Source organism: Salmo salar, chromosome ssa01, assembly GCF_905237065.1.
Source record: "Salmo salar chromosome ssa01, Ssal_v3.1, whole genome shotgun sequence".
NCBI classification, from domain to species: Eukaryota; Metazoa; Chordata; class Actinopteri; order Salmoniformes; family Salmonidae; genus Salmo; species Salmo salar.
The window spans coordinates 49,115,061-49,132,651 of NC_059442.1; positions in this window are offsets into that span (position 1 = coordinate 49,115,061).

Consider the following 17,591-nt stretch of genomic DNA (forward strand, 5'->3'; position numbering starts at 1 on the left):
CCTACATGCAATGAGTTTCAAAATCAAATCAAATCAAATGTATTTATATAGCCCTTCGTACATCAGCTGATATCTCAAAGTGCTGTACAGAAACCCAGTCTAAAACCCCAAACAGCAAGCAATGCATGTGAAAGAAGCACGGTGGCTAGGAAAAACTCCCTAGGAAAAACTCCCTAGAAAGGCCAAAAACCTAGGAAGAAACCTAGAGAGGAACCAGGCTATGAGGGGTGGCCAGTCCTCTTCTGGCTGTGCAGGGTGGATATTATAACAGAACATGGTCAAGATGTTAAAATGTTCATAAATGACCAGCATGGTCAAATAATAATAATCATAGTAGTTGTCGAGGGTGCAACAAGCACGTCCGGTGAACAGGTCAGGGTTCCATAGCCGCAGGCAGAACAGTTGAAACTGGAGCAGCAGCACGGCCAGGTGGACTGGGGACAGCAAGGAGTCATCATACCAGGTAGTCCTGAGGCATGGTCCTAGGGCTCAGGTCCTCTGAGAGAAAGACAGAAAGAGAGAAAGAGAGAATTAGAGAGAGCATATTTAAATTCACACAGGACACCGGATAAGACAAGAGAAATACTCCAGATGTAACAGACTGACCCTAGCCCCCCGACACATAAACTACATAATGCACAGTTTGACACCTGTGCATTAATGAATCAATTATACAATCATATATCCATTTGTCTTTGTTTTTACCAATCTAACTACATAACAACATAATGGTAATCATTTATTTGAATGGTAAATCTCTATTGATAAACTGAGTAAGTCAAGATGTAGCCTAGGCCATTCAAATAAATGCATATTCAATAGTAGTGTGTGCATGCATTGAGGTATTGCGCTTGTTTTGGCTGATTTCATAGGGATATAGATGACAATGTCTTTCCCTTCCATGTGGGACTTATTTTAATCTACTAATAAAAAATATTTGCATATAAGTAGCTTGTTTTATAAAAGTGTGTGCTGTCTCTATAATCAGTAATGACATCATTCATTTCACGAGGCAAGGGGGGGTGGGAGAGTCAGTTTGGGAGAAATGTGAGAGAGAGACTGATTAAGTGAATGAATAAAGTTTTGGTGGTAATCAGCTTTGATATCAGCATATTTTGCATTATGATTTGCATATAATCAAAAACAAAGTACCAGGGTATTGATGGTAGCTTCAACTGTAAGAAAAGTTAGCATACAAAGCTGGAAGCTCCCGGGTATCTTCTTGCATTGTAAAGTGTTCTAGCGTGTGTAGACATTGTTTTGCGAATAGTAATTAACAATTTCAATATTTCTACATGCCGTGTCGGATTATTCAAGTGCCTTAACTTCTGTGCAGCATGAGTGGGTTGTTAACATGATGCAGCCCAGACTCCCAGTGCTGTCTAATCGGAGCAGGCATGGTGCTTTGCGCTATAAAGGGGACATCGGCTGAGTTGATAGACCGTTGACATCTGAGACACATTTGACAGATGTACCGAAAGTAGCAAAAATTCTAGTACCAAACCGTTTTTCATGTTCTACATTGAAAACAAATATGAATGCAAAATGTAATGTGTTGGTCCCAGAAATGTTCTATATGCAGAAATGGCTTATTTCTCAAATTTGATTACATCCCTGTCAGTGAGCATTTCTCCTTTACCAAGATAATCCATCCACTTGATAGGTGTATCATATCAAGAAGCTGATTAAACAGCATGATCACTACACAGGTGCACCTTGTGCTGGGGAAAATAAAAGGCAACTCTAAAATGTGCCGTTTTTTCACACAACACAATGGCACATATGTCTCAAGTTGAGGGAGCGTGCAATTGACATGTTGACTCTGCCATAAGCCACCTCCAACGTTGTTTTAGAGAAGTGTGTAACCACGCCAGCCCAGGACCTCCACATCCGGCTTCTTAACCTTACAGGATCATTGGATACAAGCCACCTGGACAGCTGATGAAACTCTGGGTTTGTTCAACCGAAGAATTTCTGCACAAGAATTTCAGAAACATTCGATGTCCACTGACATACTGGAAAAGTGTGCTCTTCACGGATGAATCCCAGTTTCAACTGTACTGAACAGATGGCAGATGGCGTGTATGGCATTGTGTGGATGAGCATTTTGCTGATGTCAACATTGTGAACAGAGTGCCCCACAGTGGCAGTGGGGTTATAGTATGGGCCGGTATAAGCTACGGACAACAAACACAATTACATTTTATCCTTGGCAATTTTAATGCACAGAGATACTGTGATGAGATTCTTAGGCCCATTGAAGTGCCATTCATCCGCCGCCATCATCTCATGTTTCAGCATAATAATGCACTGCCCCATGTCGCACGGATCTGTGCACAATTCCTGGAAGCTGAAAATGTCCCAGTTCTTCCATGGCCTGCATGCAGTACTCACCAGACATGTCACCCATTGAGCATTTTTGGGATGCTCTGGATCAACGTGTACAACAGCGTGTTCCAGTTCGTGCCAATATCCAGCATCTTTGCACAGCGATTGAAGAGGAGTGGCACAACATTCCACAGGCCACAATCAACAGCCTGATAAACTAGGCGAAGGAGTGTCGTGTTGCATGAGGCAAATGGAGGTCACACCAGATACTGACTGGTTTTCTGATCCACACTCCTACCTTTGTTTTTAAGGTATCTATGACCAACATATGCATATCTGTATTCCCAGTCATGTGAAATCCATCGATTAGGGCCAAATTAATTAATTTAATATGCCTGATTTCCTTATATGAACTGTAACTCGAAATTGTTGCATGCTGCATTTGATATTTTTGTTCAGAGTAGATCCTTCAACCGAAGTCACGAAAGTGCAACTCCCCATAGTATGTTGTACCTCGTTTCCCTGCTTCAGGGAACAGTAGTTATAGTCACAATGTTACCGTCTGTTTCTTAATTCTTTTGGACTTTTCAAGTCAGTTTTCTGTAGTCTTTGAAACAGCCTGAGTCATTTCTCTGGTGGTGTGTATGTTGTAGCTGTGTGGTTTTGCAGGTATGTTAGGTATTTACTTTGCCCAATAGAGCTGTCTGGAACACAATTCAATAGAACTGCTCTATTGTTTGTGATTGTTCTGGATTTAATTACAATCATGTGGTCCGCAGTGGAAAACGAAGCTGAACACAACTGTTTAACAGTGAGCCCTTTCTGACTAGGCCATTATGTTTATGGGATGTTCCGGACCTTATAAGAGCATAAAAATATCCCTGTTTGAAATAAGATATTTTAGAGCACTGAGACACACACACCACAGGAGAATGGCTCTATTTCTGCTAATGTGTGTGTGCATGCATGTTTTGTGTGTGTGTATGCAAGAGTGTGTGTAGGTGCACGTGTTTGTGCGTTTAAGTGTGTGCATTTCTGCAACAGTGTGGTCCCTGTTTCAGCATATATTTTACTTCCTTCATACAGAGCTGTGGTGTTACACTCAGGTAGTCTAGACAGTAGTCTGGGTGGCACAATGTGAACAGTCCCTGATGGGGGAGGAAATTAGTTACAAACAGTTTACGATTTTGTTTTGACTAGATGTTGTGGAAAGCTGGACCCTGGACCTCAAGGAGTTGCCTTGATTTCCTGTTGAGTACACAATACTAAGGTCAGAACAGGATTAGGGGCATGGGGTGAGAGGTTCACAGGACCAGGCATAAATAGGTGATGTTTAGGGGAATGAGAAATGAGGGTGGTGGGGAGTTTCAAGTCCAAAGCAAAACATTCTCTCTTCCTCCCACGCTGTGACATGTATGGGTCTGAAGCTAAGTGGGAAAGGTCATCATTTTTTCAGTCAAAAATTGACAAACTTCTCATTGCTCTTTCTATTTCTGAACCATTCTTCAGTCCACAGGTCGAACCCCTTACTACAGTAGGTTACAGTAGGTTGTTGTTGTACAGGCCATTTTGTCCCCATGTTGGCAACACGTCTTCGGGACAGCATTGAAAACATGTTCCTGTCAGTGGAATGTGCTTTACATGAAAGTAATTATCAGAGGAGTATCTTTGTCCTTCTGGATATAGAGTGCTTCATAAAGATAGGAAGTCATTACTTCCTAACAGTCTATGAAAATAGTTTTTATATTATGATTGTACTGTCATGTAGTTGACTCTAATGACAGAGAATGGGACCCTGATGAAGATACGTAGGTGAAAAATAAGTTATTGCATCGGAGCTCCAAGAGTGTGCAGCTTTCACTTTAATTTTTAGGGAATGGGCACTCACACAGAATAATGGCCCTTGACATCTGATAACTAGATGTCTGGAGATGGTCAATCATGGAGCCTTTGCTAAATAGTGCTAAATAGTGAATATGGATAACTTGGTTTGAATGTCTTCCTGTCTGTGTCTCAGTATCTCACCCCCGACCATATCACATTTGTGTGTAGAGAAGGACCAAGGCGTGCTCGGAGTTCCACATTTTATTTTTGTGAAAATAAAAGAAAAAAAAAGAAACAACAAACAAACCGTGACGACAGATGTGCTACATGCACTGACTCAAAATAAGATCCCACAAACAACAGGTGGGAAAAGGCTGCCTAAATATGATCCCCAATCAGAGACAACGATATACAGCTGCCTCTGATTGGGAACTATATCAGGCCAACATAGAAATACAAAACTAGAGTACCCACCCTAGTCACACCCTGACCTAACCAAAATAGAGAATAAAAAGGATCTCTAAGGTCAGGGCGTGACAGACCGGTCTCTCCCTACAGACTGGCCTAGACCTAAAGCCCTGTTTATACCTGGTTCAAACATGCGTCTGTTGTCCAGATCTTGTCCACATTCTGATTGTACCCACATTTGTCTACAGGTGTAGACAATCAAGATGCATTGTGAAATAATTGTGATTAGATTTTCCTGACCACCTCCGGAGGTAGTCGAAGACGCATGTTACAAGCATATCCTTGAAGTGTAAATGAATCCTGACAACGAAAGCGTATACATTTGGCCAATGTCCAGCCCACTCAAAAAACAACAATACCTTTACAATTCCTCATGGTCTTTATTAGAAACCCAGTGCCTTAGCACTGCCCATATGAAAAAAACACTATTGTATACTATGGTATAAATACTATAGTATTCACTGTAGTGTCTTTGCAGACTTTACTGTAGTATTCACTGAAGTACTGTATACTGTGGCATTTACAGTTAACTGTAGTAAATGAAAACTGTAGTATATACTAGAGTAATTCATGTTCTGTTTTTGTGGATTGCAGTATACTGTAGTATGTCAGTTTGCTGACATAACTGTAGTATTTACTATAGTGTTTTTATTTTATTATCTTTGATGTAGAAGTGGAGGCTTTCTCCTTAAGGGAACCTACTGAAATACTAAAATAGCTAATTTTCCATAACCTGTAGGTTGGATTGGAGTCTGAACGGATAGTTCAGAGCTTCTGCTCTTTTCTATAACCTGTATGGAACACAATATATGGTCTATACTTGGCATGTACGTTTCTCACTTATGGCTGGAACAAATCTGGATATGGGGGAGGGCAATAGGCAGGATATATGCCTATTAAATACTGTAGTATTTACTATAGTTAAAAAAGTGTAGTGTTTTTGCAGACTGTAGTGTTTTTGCAGACATTACTGTAGTATTTACTAGTGTTTTTTGTGAATAATACTCTAATATTTACTATAGTATTCTACAGTATAATACAACATTCTGTAGTAAATACTACACATGATCGAGGGATACTACAGTGTGTAGTATAGTATTCTACAGTATACTACAATTTACTACAAAATTCTATATTAAGTACTGTAGTATTTTATAGTAAACTGTTGTATTTTTCATGTGGGTGTGGTCGGATGCCACATAAAAGTATTGTACATTATATTGGCCAGTGGCCTCGTTCATGCTTACAGAAAACTCCCACATTTACATATCAGTTTGGACATCTGCACTTTATTGCTAGCGATTTGTCTGGGAAATGCTCAAAGATTCACAAAATATAATATAACATAATAAATTCAAAGAGGATTTAATTATATTACTGTCGCGACTTCTGCCGAAGTCAATGCCCCTCCTTACTTGGGTGATGCTCGGTGGTCGATGTCACCGGTCTTCTAGCCATCATTGATCAGTTTTTCATTTTCCATTGGTTTTGTCTTGTCTTCCTACACACCTGTTTCCAATCCCATTAATCATGTTGTGTATTTAACCCTCTGTTTCCCCTCATGTCCTTGTCGGTGATTGTTTGTGATGTTATGTTACCTGGGTTTGTGTATCGGTGTGCGACGGGTATACTTTAGCCATTTATTTTGGACTTTGGTTTTGGAGTTTGTTTTTTCATTAAATACTCCAGATTAACCAATTTGGTTTCTCCTGCGCCTGACTTCCCTGCCACCTACATACACGAATATGACAATTACAGGGGTCAGATTCTTATTAAGTAAAGGCCTAAACAGTTTTAACAAATGTGACATGCCGGTAGAATGACCGTGGTTTGGTTTTGTCCAAATCATTTATCAGAGATAATTCAGTAACGGAACAAGATGGTGCCGATAGACTGTTTTTAGCTCCCAAGCAACATGCTTCAAGATTGCTTTGATCACGTGGACTGACATATGTTCTGGGTTGCCTCTGAGAATAACATAAAAGTATACACTGACATGGTGACTTAGTTCATCAGGAAGTTTATAGCGGATGTTGTTCCCACTGTGACGATTAAAACCTATCTTAACCAAAAAAAGTAGATAGATGGCAGCATTCGGGCAAAACTGAAAGCGCGATCCACCGCATTTAACCACGGCAAGGTGACTGGGAATATGGTTGAATACAAACAGTCCAGTTATGCCCTCCGAGAGGCAATCAAACAGGCAAACATCAGTACAGAGACAATGGGGAGTCGCAATTCAATGGCTCAGACACAAGATGTATGTGGCAGGGACTCCAGACAATCTCAGATTACAAAGGGAAAACCAGCCACGTCGCAAACATTGACGTCTTGCTCCCGGACAAGCTAACCTCGCTGGGCTAGGCGGGACGAATTCGTCCCACCTACGTAACAGCCAGTTGAAGCCCGTGGCGCGATTTTCAAAACCTTAAAAATCCTATTACTTCAATTTCTCAAACAAATGACTATTTTACAGCTATTTAAAGACAAGACTCTCGTTAATCTAACCACACTGTCCGATTTCAAAAAGGCTTTACAACGAAAGCAAAACATTAGATTATGTCAGCAGAGTACCAAGCCAGAAATAATCAGACACCCATTTTTCAAGCTAGCATATAATGTCACAAAAACCCAGAAGACAGCTAAATGCAGCACTAACCTTTGATGATCTTCATCAGATGACAACCCTAGGACATTATATTATACAATACATGCATGTTTTGTTCAATCAAGTTCATATTTATATCAAAAACCAGCTTTTTACATTAGCATGTGACGTTCAGAACTAGCATACCCCCCGCAAACTTCCGGGGTATTCGCTAACATTTTACTAAATTACTCACGATAAACGTTCACAAAAAGCATAACAATTATTTTAAGAATTATAGATACAGACCTCCTCTATGCACTCGATATGTCCGATTTTAAAATAGCTTTTTGGTGAAAGCACATTTTGCAATATTCTAAGTACATAGCCCAGGCATCACGGGCTAGCTATTTAGACACCCGGCAAGTTTAGCACTCACCATAATCATATTTACTATTATAAAAGTTTGATTACCTTTTGTTGTCTTCGTCAGAATGCACTCCCAGGACTGCTACTTCAATAACAAATGTTGGTTTGGTCCAAAATAATCCATCGTTATATCCGAATAGCGGCGTTTTGTTCGTGCGTCCCAGACACTATCTGAAATGGTAAATCAGGGTCGTGCGCATGGCGTAATTCGTGAGAAAAAAAATCTAAATATTCCATTACCGTACTTCGAAGCATGTCAACCGCTGTTTAAAATCCATTTTTATGCCATTTTTCTCGTAAAAAAGCGATAATATTCCGACCGGGAATGTCCATTTAGCTAGACAGAGGAAAGTAAACAAAGCTTTCGGTCGACGCGGGCACGCGCCTGAGTCTCACAGTACTGTAACCAGCCACTACCCAAACGCGCTACTTTTTTTCAGCCAGAGCCTGCAAAGCCACGATTCAGCTTTTTACCGCCTTCTGAGACCCTATGGCAGCCGTAGGAAGTGTCACGGGACAGCTAAGATCCTCACTCTTCAATAAACAGAGACAAGAAGAACGACACCTTGTCAGACAGGCCACTTCCTGAATGAAACCTTCTCACATTTTTGCCTGCCAAATGAGTTCTGTTATACTCACAGACACCATTCAAACAGTTTTAGAAACTTTAGGGTGTTTTCTATCCATATGTAATAAGTATATGCATATTCTAGTTACTGGGTAGGAGTGGTAACCAGATTAAATCGGGTACGTTTTTTTTCCGGCGGTGTAAATACTGCCCCCTAGCCCTAACAGGCTAAACACCTCCTTCGCCAGCTTTGAGGATAACACAATGCCCCCGATCCGGGCCGCTCCCAAGGACTTTGCCGACGTGAGTAAGACATTTAAGCGTGTTAACCCTTGCAAGGCTGCCGGCCCAGATGGTATCCCTAGCCGTGTTCTCAGAGACCAGCTGACTAGAGTGTTTACAGACATATTCAATCTCTCCTTATCCCAGTCTGCTGTCCCCACTTGCTTCAAGATGTCCACCATTGTTCCTGTACTGAAGAAAGCGAAGGTAACTGAACTAAATGGCTATTGTCCCATAGCACTCGCTGTCATCATGAAGTGCTTTGAGAGGCTAGTTATTGAGGATCATATGGCCTCCAGCTTACCCAACACCTAGGACCCATTGCAATTTGTATACCGCCCCAATAGATCCACAGATGATGCAATCGCCAATCACACTGCACACTGCCCTATCCCATCTAGACAAGAGGAATACATAAGAATGCTGTTCATTGACTACATCTCAGCCTTCAACAACGTAGTAACTCAACATTAAGCCCTGGGTATGAACCCCGCCCTGTGCAATTGGGTCCTGTACTTCCTGACGAGCTGCTCCCAGTTGGTGAAGGTAGGCAACAACACCTCCACTTTGCTGATCCTCAACACAGTGCGTGTTCATCCCCTTCTTGCACTCTGTTTACCCATGACTGCATGGCCACGCACGCCTCCAACTTAAAACCTGTTAAGGATAGGGGGCAGTATTTTCACGGCCGGATGAAAGACGTACCCAAATTAAACTGGTTACTACTCTTGCCCAGAAACTAGAATATGCATATTATTAGTAGATTGGGATAGAAAACACTCTAAAGTTTCTAAAACTGTTTGAATGGTATCTAGGTATAACATAACTCATATGGCAGGCAAAAACCTGAGAAAAAATCAACCAGGAAGTGGAGGATCTGGGAATTGTAGTTCTTCTTTCTAGTCCCTTACGAAATTGCAGTGTCTGTGGGGTCATGTTGCACTTCCTAAGGCTTCCATTGGCTGTCAACAGCCTTCAGAAAGTTCTTTCAACATTCTCCTGTCACTGGGCAGATAATAGGAGCTCAGTCACTGAGTGGACTGCCTGGGGACAAAGAGATTGGTTATGTGCGGTCCCACGAGCGCGCTGTTCCTTCTTATTCTCCTTGAATGAATACGCTATTGTCCGGTTGGAATATTATTGCAATTTTACGTTAAAAATACCATAAAGATTGATTTTAAACAACGTTTGACATGCTTCTAAGTACGGTAATGGAACATTTTGACTTTTTGTGTCTCGAATTGCGCTCGCGCATTATGCCTTTGGATAGTGACCTGAACACACGAACAAAACGGAGGTATTTGGACATAAATATGGATTATTTCGAACAAAAACAACATTTCTTGTGGAAGTAGCAGTCCTGGGAGTGCATTCTGATGAAGATCAGCAAAGGTAAAAGAATATTTATAATACCAATTCTGAGTTTAGGTGACCCCGAACTTGGCGGGTGTCTGTATAGCTTGCTGTGATGGCGAGCTATGTACTCAGAATATTGAAAATGTGCTTTCTCTGTAAAGCTATTTTAAAATCTGACACAGCGGTTGCATAAAGGAGTATAAAGCCGCTGCCACTCTAACCTGGTGGTCCCAGCGCGCACGACCCACGTGGAGTTCCAGGTCTCCGGCAGCCTCTGGAACTGCCGGTCTGCAGCCAACAAGGCTGAGTTCATCTCAGCCTATGCTACCCTCCAGTCCCTAGACTTCCTGGCGCTGACGGAAACATGGATTACCACAGATAACACTGCTACTCCTACTGCTCTCTCTTCGTCTGCCCACGTGTTCTCGCATACCCCTAGAGCATCGAGCCAGCGGGGTGGTGGCACTGGAATCCTCATCTCTCCCAAGTGGACATTCTCTCTTTCTCCCCTGACCCATCTGTCTATCTCCTCATTTGAATTCCATGCTGTCACAGTTACCAGCCCTTTCAAGCTTAAAGGTCTTACTCACATCAACTACGGAGAGCATGATCACACAGTCGTCTGGAAACAGCTGGTCCTCTCATGCACTTTTCTGTGTTACTTGCCTCGAAGCGAGCATAGAAGCGATTTAGCTCGTCTGGTAGGTTCATGTCACTGGGCAGCTCACGGCTGTGCTTCCCTTTGTAGTCTGTTATAGTTTGCAAGCCCTACCACATCCGACGAGCGTCGGAGCCGGTGTAGTACGATTCAATCTTAGTCCTGTATTGACGCTTTGCCTGTTTGATTGTTCGTCGGAGGATATAGCAGGATTTCTTGGTAGAGATTAGGTAAAGCGGAATTAATTTCCCCTGCATTAACCTCTTGGGGCTAGGTGGGACGCTAGCGTGCCACCCGTGGTGCACTCCATCAACAGCAGGTGCATTTCAAGAGCGGCAAATTTGAATCCAAATTTTTCAAAAATACAACTATGTTACACCATTTGAAAGATAAACATCTCCTTAATCTAACCACGTTTTACGATTTCAAAAAGGTTTTACGGCGAAAGCATAAATTTAGAGTATGTTAGGACAGTACATTTACAAGAGTTGTGTGTAATGTTTTGTCAAGTCAAAGACAGGGTCACCAAAACCATAAAACCAGCTAAAATGATGCACTAACCTTTTACAATCTCCATCAGATGACACTCCTAGGACATTATGTTAGACAATGCATGCATTTTTAGTTCTATCAAGTTCATATTTATATCCAAAAACAGCGTTTTACTATGGCATTGATGTTGAGGAAATCGTTTCCCTCCAATAACCGGCAGTCAAGTCAGCGTCAGAAATTAAATAATTAAAATTAGAAAACATTGGTAAAATATTATATTGTCATTTAAAGAATTATAGATTTACATCTCTTGAACGCAATCAACTTGCCAGATTTAAAAATAACCTTACTGGGAAATCACACTTTGCAATAATCTGAGCACTGCGCCCAGAAAAATACGGCGTTGCGATACAGACTAGACGTCATGTTGGGGAGATCTAAAATCGAAAATACTATGTAAATAATCCATTACCTTTGATTCTCTTCATCAGATGTCACTTCCAGGTATCACAGGTCCATAACGAATGTAGTTTTGTTCAAAAAAGCTCATCATTTATGTCCAAAAATCTCCGTCTCGTTAGCACATGATGTAAGCCAGCCGGACTTCTCGTCATGAACGAGGGGAAAAAATATATTTCCGTTCGTTCAAACATGTCAAACGTTGTATAGCATAAATCATTAGGGCCTTTTTTAACCAGAACATGAATAATATTCAAGGTGGACGAATGCATACTCTTTTATAACGTATTGGAACGAGGGTACCCAAGATGAACTCGCGCAAGGTGTCTAATGGGCCATCATCGTTCCATGGCTCTTGTTCGGTCAGATCTCCCTCCAGAAGACTCAAAACACTTTGTAAAGGCTGGTGACATCTAGTGGAAGCAATAGGAAGTGCCAAAATATTCCTAAACCCCTGTGTTTTTCAATGGGATAGGTTTAAAGTCAATACAACACATCAGGTATCCACTTCCTGTCAGAAAATGTCTCAGGGTTTTGCCTGCCAAATGAGTTCTGTTATACTCACAGACACCATTCAAACAGTTTTGGAAACTTTAGAGTGTTTGCTATCCATATATAATAAGTATATGCATATTCTAGTTACTGGGTAGGATTAGTAACCAGATTAAATCGGGTACATTTTTTTTATCCAGACGTGCAAATGCTGCCCCCTAGACCCAACAGGTTAAAGTCCCCGGCCACTAGGAGCGCTGCCTCTGGATGAGCGTTTTCCTGTTTGCTTATGGCCGTATACAGCTCATTGAATGCGGTCTTAGTGCCAGCATCGGTCTGCGGTTGTATATAGACAGCTACGAAAAATATAGATGTAAACTCTCTTGGTAAATAGTGGGGTCTACAGCTTATCATGAGATACTCTACCTCAGGCGAGCAAAACCTTGAGACTTCCTTAGATTTCATGCATCAGCTGTGGATTACAAATATACATAGGCCTTCACCCCTTGTTTTATCAGAGGCCGCTGTTCTATCCTGCTGAAAAAGCTTAAAACCCGCCAGCTGTATGTTAATCATGTCATCTTTCAGCCACAACTCGGTGAAACATAAGATATTACAGTTTTTAATGTCCCGTTGGTAGTATGTACGTGCTCGTAGTTTGTCTATTTTATTACTGATTTATTGTACGTTGGCTAATAGGACCGATGGAAAAGGTAGATGACCCTCTCAGCGACGGATCCTTACAAGGCACTAGCAAACGATATCTCCTTGTTTTCCTCCTGCGAATTATGTGGATGAGGGCCCTGTCGGGTGTCTGAAGTAAATCCTTCTCGTCCAACTCATTGAAGAAGAAGAATTCCTCCAGTACGGGGTGAGTAATCGCTGCCCTGATATCAAAAAGCTCTTTTCAGTCATAAGACACAGTGGCAGAAACATTATGTACAAAATAAGTTACAAATAACGCAAAAAAACACAATTGGTTACGGGATCGTAAAACGGCAGCCATCTCCTTCAGTGCCATGAGAGTGGACCAGGAGTGGACCGAAGTCAACAGGTGGGCTTGGTGGACTCATTTTGCTAGTGCAAAAATAGCCAGTCCAATATAACCAAATACCTGCAATGCTGGTTAGCAAATGAAGAATAGGCAACTTTAACCTCTCTGCGAGTATGACTAGTTTCCTGAATTTCCGCCTGTCTGACTTGCCCAAAGTAAACTGCCTGTTACTCAGGCCCAGAAGCTAGGATATGCCTATAATTGGTAGAATTGGATAGAAAACAATCTGAAGTATCTAAAACTGTTAAAATAATGTCTGTGAGTATAACAGAACTGATATAGCAGGCAAAAACCCGAGGAAAATCGACCCGGAAATGTTTTCTTTTGAAATTGGAATGACTTCCAATGCAATGCTATTGAAAGATCTAATTTCCGCCTCCCAGATTACAGTTACTATGGTTTCCACTAGATGTCACCAGTCTTTACACAAGGTTTTAGGCTTGTTTTTTTTTTAAATGAAGAAGTATTTGTTGTCGTTCCAAGTTGAGGGCAAAAGTAGTCTTTTTGCGCGCGTGAATGTGGGCATGCTCTTCGTTCTTTTCCTTTGCTATTGAACATACTATTCTCTGTCTGAAATATTACTGATTATTTAGATATTAGACAACCTGAGGATTAATAAAAAACATTGTTTGACTTGTTTGGACGAACTTTGCTGGTAACTTTTTGGAATCCTGTATGCATGCTGAAGGACTGGATTATTGAATTCAATTGCGCCAACTAAACAGCATTTTTGGAATATAAAGAAGGACTTTATCGAACAAAACGAACATTCATTGTGTAGCTGGGACCTTTGGGATTGCAACCAGAGGAAGACCTTCAAAAGTAAGAGATTTATTTTATCGCTATTTATGATTTTGTGTTGCCAGTGCTGGTTTGAAAGATATGTTGACATGGGGCGCTGTCCTCAGACAATCGAATGCTATGCTTTCGCCATAAAGCCTTTTTGAAATCTGACAACGCAGTTAGATTACCACGATTCTAAGCTAAAGAATCCTGTATGACCCTTGTATTTTCATGAATGTTTAATATTACGATTTTGTATTTTGAATTTGGCGCGCTCCAATATCACCGAATGTTGTCGAATTTGATCTTCGCACTAAGAGTTAAAACCTTTTACATCTAGACGTTCCGCGAGCGGAACACCGCTCCAATATCCAATGATAGGGCGTGGCGCGAAATACAAACTCCTCGAAAATCCGAAAACTTCAATTTTTCAAACATATGACTATTTTAAACCATTTTAAAGACAAGACTCTCCTTTATCTAACCACACTGTCCGATTTCAAAAAGGCTTTACAACGAAAGCAAAACATTAGATTATGTCAGGAGAGTACCCAGCCAGAAATAATCACACACTCATTTTTCAAGCTAGCATATAATGTCACAAAAACCAAAACCACAGCTAAATGCAGCACTAACCTTTGATGATCTTCATCAGATGACACTCCTAGGACATTATGTTATACAATACATGCATCTTTTGTTCAATCAAGTTCATATTTATATCAAAAACCAGCTTTTTACATTAGCATGTGACGTTCAGAACTAGCATACCCACCAAAAACTTCCGGTGAATTTACTAAATTACTCACGATAAACGTTCACAAAAAACATAACAATTATTTTAAGAATTATAGATACAGTACTCCTTCATGCAATCGCGGTGTCGAATTTTAAAATAGCTTTTCGGTGAAAGCACATTTTGCAATATTCAGAGTAGATAGCCCGGCCATCATGGCTAGCTATTTAGACACCCACCAAGTTTGGCACTCACCAAACTCAGATTTACTATAAGAAAAATTGGATTACCTTTGCTGTTCTTCGTCAGAATGCACTCCCAGGACTTCTACTTCAACACCCAATGTTGTTTTGGTTCCAAATAATCCATAGTTATATCCAAATAGCGGCGTTTTGTTCGTGCGTTCAAGACACTATCCGAAGGGTAACGAAGGGTGACGCGCGGACGCGTATCGTGCCAAAAAATTTCAAAATATTCCATTACCGTACTTCGAAGCATGTCAAACACTGTTTAAAATATATTTTTATGAGATTTTTCTCGTAAAATAGCGATAATATTCCAACCGGGAGTCATTGTTTTCGTTCAAAGACTGAAAATTCAAAATGGACTCTTCATGTGCACACGCGCCCCCGTCTCATTGTTCTCAGATCGACCACTTACCAAATGCGCTACTGTTTTTCAGCCAGTAACTGCAGAGTCATCATTCAACGTTCTGGCGCCTTCTGAGAGCCTATGGGAGCCTTAGAAAGTGTCACGTTACAGCAGAGATCCTCTGTTTTGGATAGAGATGACAAAGAAGGCCAAGAAATGGTCAGACAGGGTACTTCCTGTACAGAATCTTCTCAGGTTTTGGCCTGCCATTTGAGTTCTGTTATACTCACAGACACCATTCAAACAGTTTTAGAAACTTTGGAGTGTTTTCTATCCAAAGCTACTAATTATATGCATATTCTAGATTATGGGCAGGAGTAATAACCAGATTAAATCGGGTATGTTTTTTATCCGGCCATGAAAATACTGCCCCCTATCCATAACAAGTTAAATACATAACGTTGTCACAATTTACTGATGCTGAAATTACAGTGTAAGCAACTTACATTGTACCACAGGAGGTTGGTGGCACCTTAATTGGGGAGGGCGGGCTCGTGGTAATGGCTGGAGTGGAATGGTATCTAACACATGGTTTCTATGCCAATTGTGCCATTCCAACCATTATTAAGAGCCTTCTGCCTCTCAGCGGCCTCCACTGCTTGTACCAATCAAAATGGGTTTCTCACTGAAAGCTTACATTGTCAGTTTGTCATGACAACGTAACATTGTTTGGTGAGAGTCTTTAATCAAATCAAAGTGTGTTAGTCACGTGCACAGGATACAGCAGGTGTACACAGTACAGTGAAATTCTTACTCGCAAGTTCTCCTCAACAGTGCAGTACAATATCAATAATTAAACTTAAAATATCAAAGTCAATTGCAAACTAAAATATATAAGTAAGTAATAAAGAGTAGTATACATAGTAATACAACTGGTTGTGGTAGAATATTTACACAATAAGATACAGTATGACTGTTATTTACAAGTGATAAAGTGAACAGAGTCTTGACTGAGCAGCTTACATAAATTGTAACAAATACAGAAGCGTTGACCATGTGTGTGAGTTGGCCTGAGACCTGATGCCCCAATACCAGATGGTAAAGGAGTGAACAGTCTGTGGCTCGGGTGACTGAAGTCCGTGACAATATTCCGGGCCTTGCTCAGACACCACCTGGTGTAAATATCTTCCAGGCCTGGGAGCTTGCCCCCAGTGATGGACTGGGCCGTCCGCATCACCATCTGTAGAGCCTTGCAGTTGAGGGCAGTGCAGTTGCCATACAGGGTGGTTATGCCGCCAGACATGATGCTCTCGATGGTGCATCTGTAGAGGTTCTTGAGGATCAGAGGGGCTATGTCAAATCTCTTCAGTGGCCTGAGGTAGTAGAGGCTTTTTCACAACGGTGTCATTGTGATGGGTCAATGTTTGGTCCTCTTTGATGTGCACATTGAGGAACTTCAAGCTTTTAACCCTCTCCACTGCAGCCCCATCAAAGTGGATGGGGGCATGATATGAGCTATATGCAGGAAGGTTGTTTAGATTAATCTCTCCAGGTCAGCCACAGAGTAGGAACAATAAGAGTGTTTCACTTTAGAACCACTGTATCTCACACCACAGTCTATTAATCATCAACTTGACAGTTTATTGAAGTTGGTTGTCCCTTCTCACCTGTCTGTCCTATCAATAACTTTATTGAAGTGCTTTCCATACATGTAGCTCAGGGTACCAAGTAGTAATGTGTGTTATGGATCTGTCGTTCTTATTGAACGCAAGTCTAAGGACTGGTAGATATGTTCTATGTGCACTATTTCTATGCCTCCCATTCTTAAGCTTTGTTTTAGTTTTTTTACTTTCGGTTTTGTACACCAGCTTCAAACAGCTGAAAATACAATATTTTTGGTTATGGAAAATATATCCTCTACACTATACTTGTGTAACGGTCGTCGTAATGGATGGACCAAGGCGCAGCGGGTTGAGTGCTCATATTTAACTATTAATGTGAACACTTAATAAACAAAACAAGAAAACGATAAACGGACGACAAACAGTTGCAGGCAACACACAGCTATGCAAAGAACAACCTCCCACAAATCCCATGACAAACACATTCCTATTTATAGGACCTTCAATCAGAAGCAACGATAGACAGCTGCCTCCAATTGAAGGCCCCTACCCCAATTACCTAAACATAGAAATAGAAATGACTAGACAGAACATAGAAATACACTAACATAGAACAATGACAAAAACCCCGGAATACATAAACCAAACACCCCTCTACATACACACACACCCCGAACCATATAAAACAAATACCCCCTGCCACGTCCTGACCAAACTGTAATAACAAATAACCCCTTTACTGGTCAGAACGTGACAGTACCCCCCCAAAGGTGCAGACCCCGGATGCACCTAAAAAAAAAAATCTTACAAAAAGAAACCCCTTAAACTAAAGCGAGGGAAAGGAGGGTGGCTGCCGTCACCG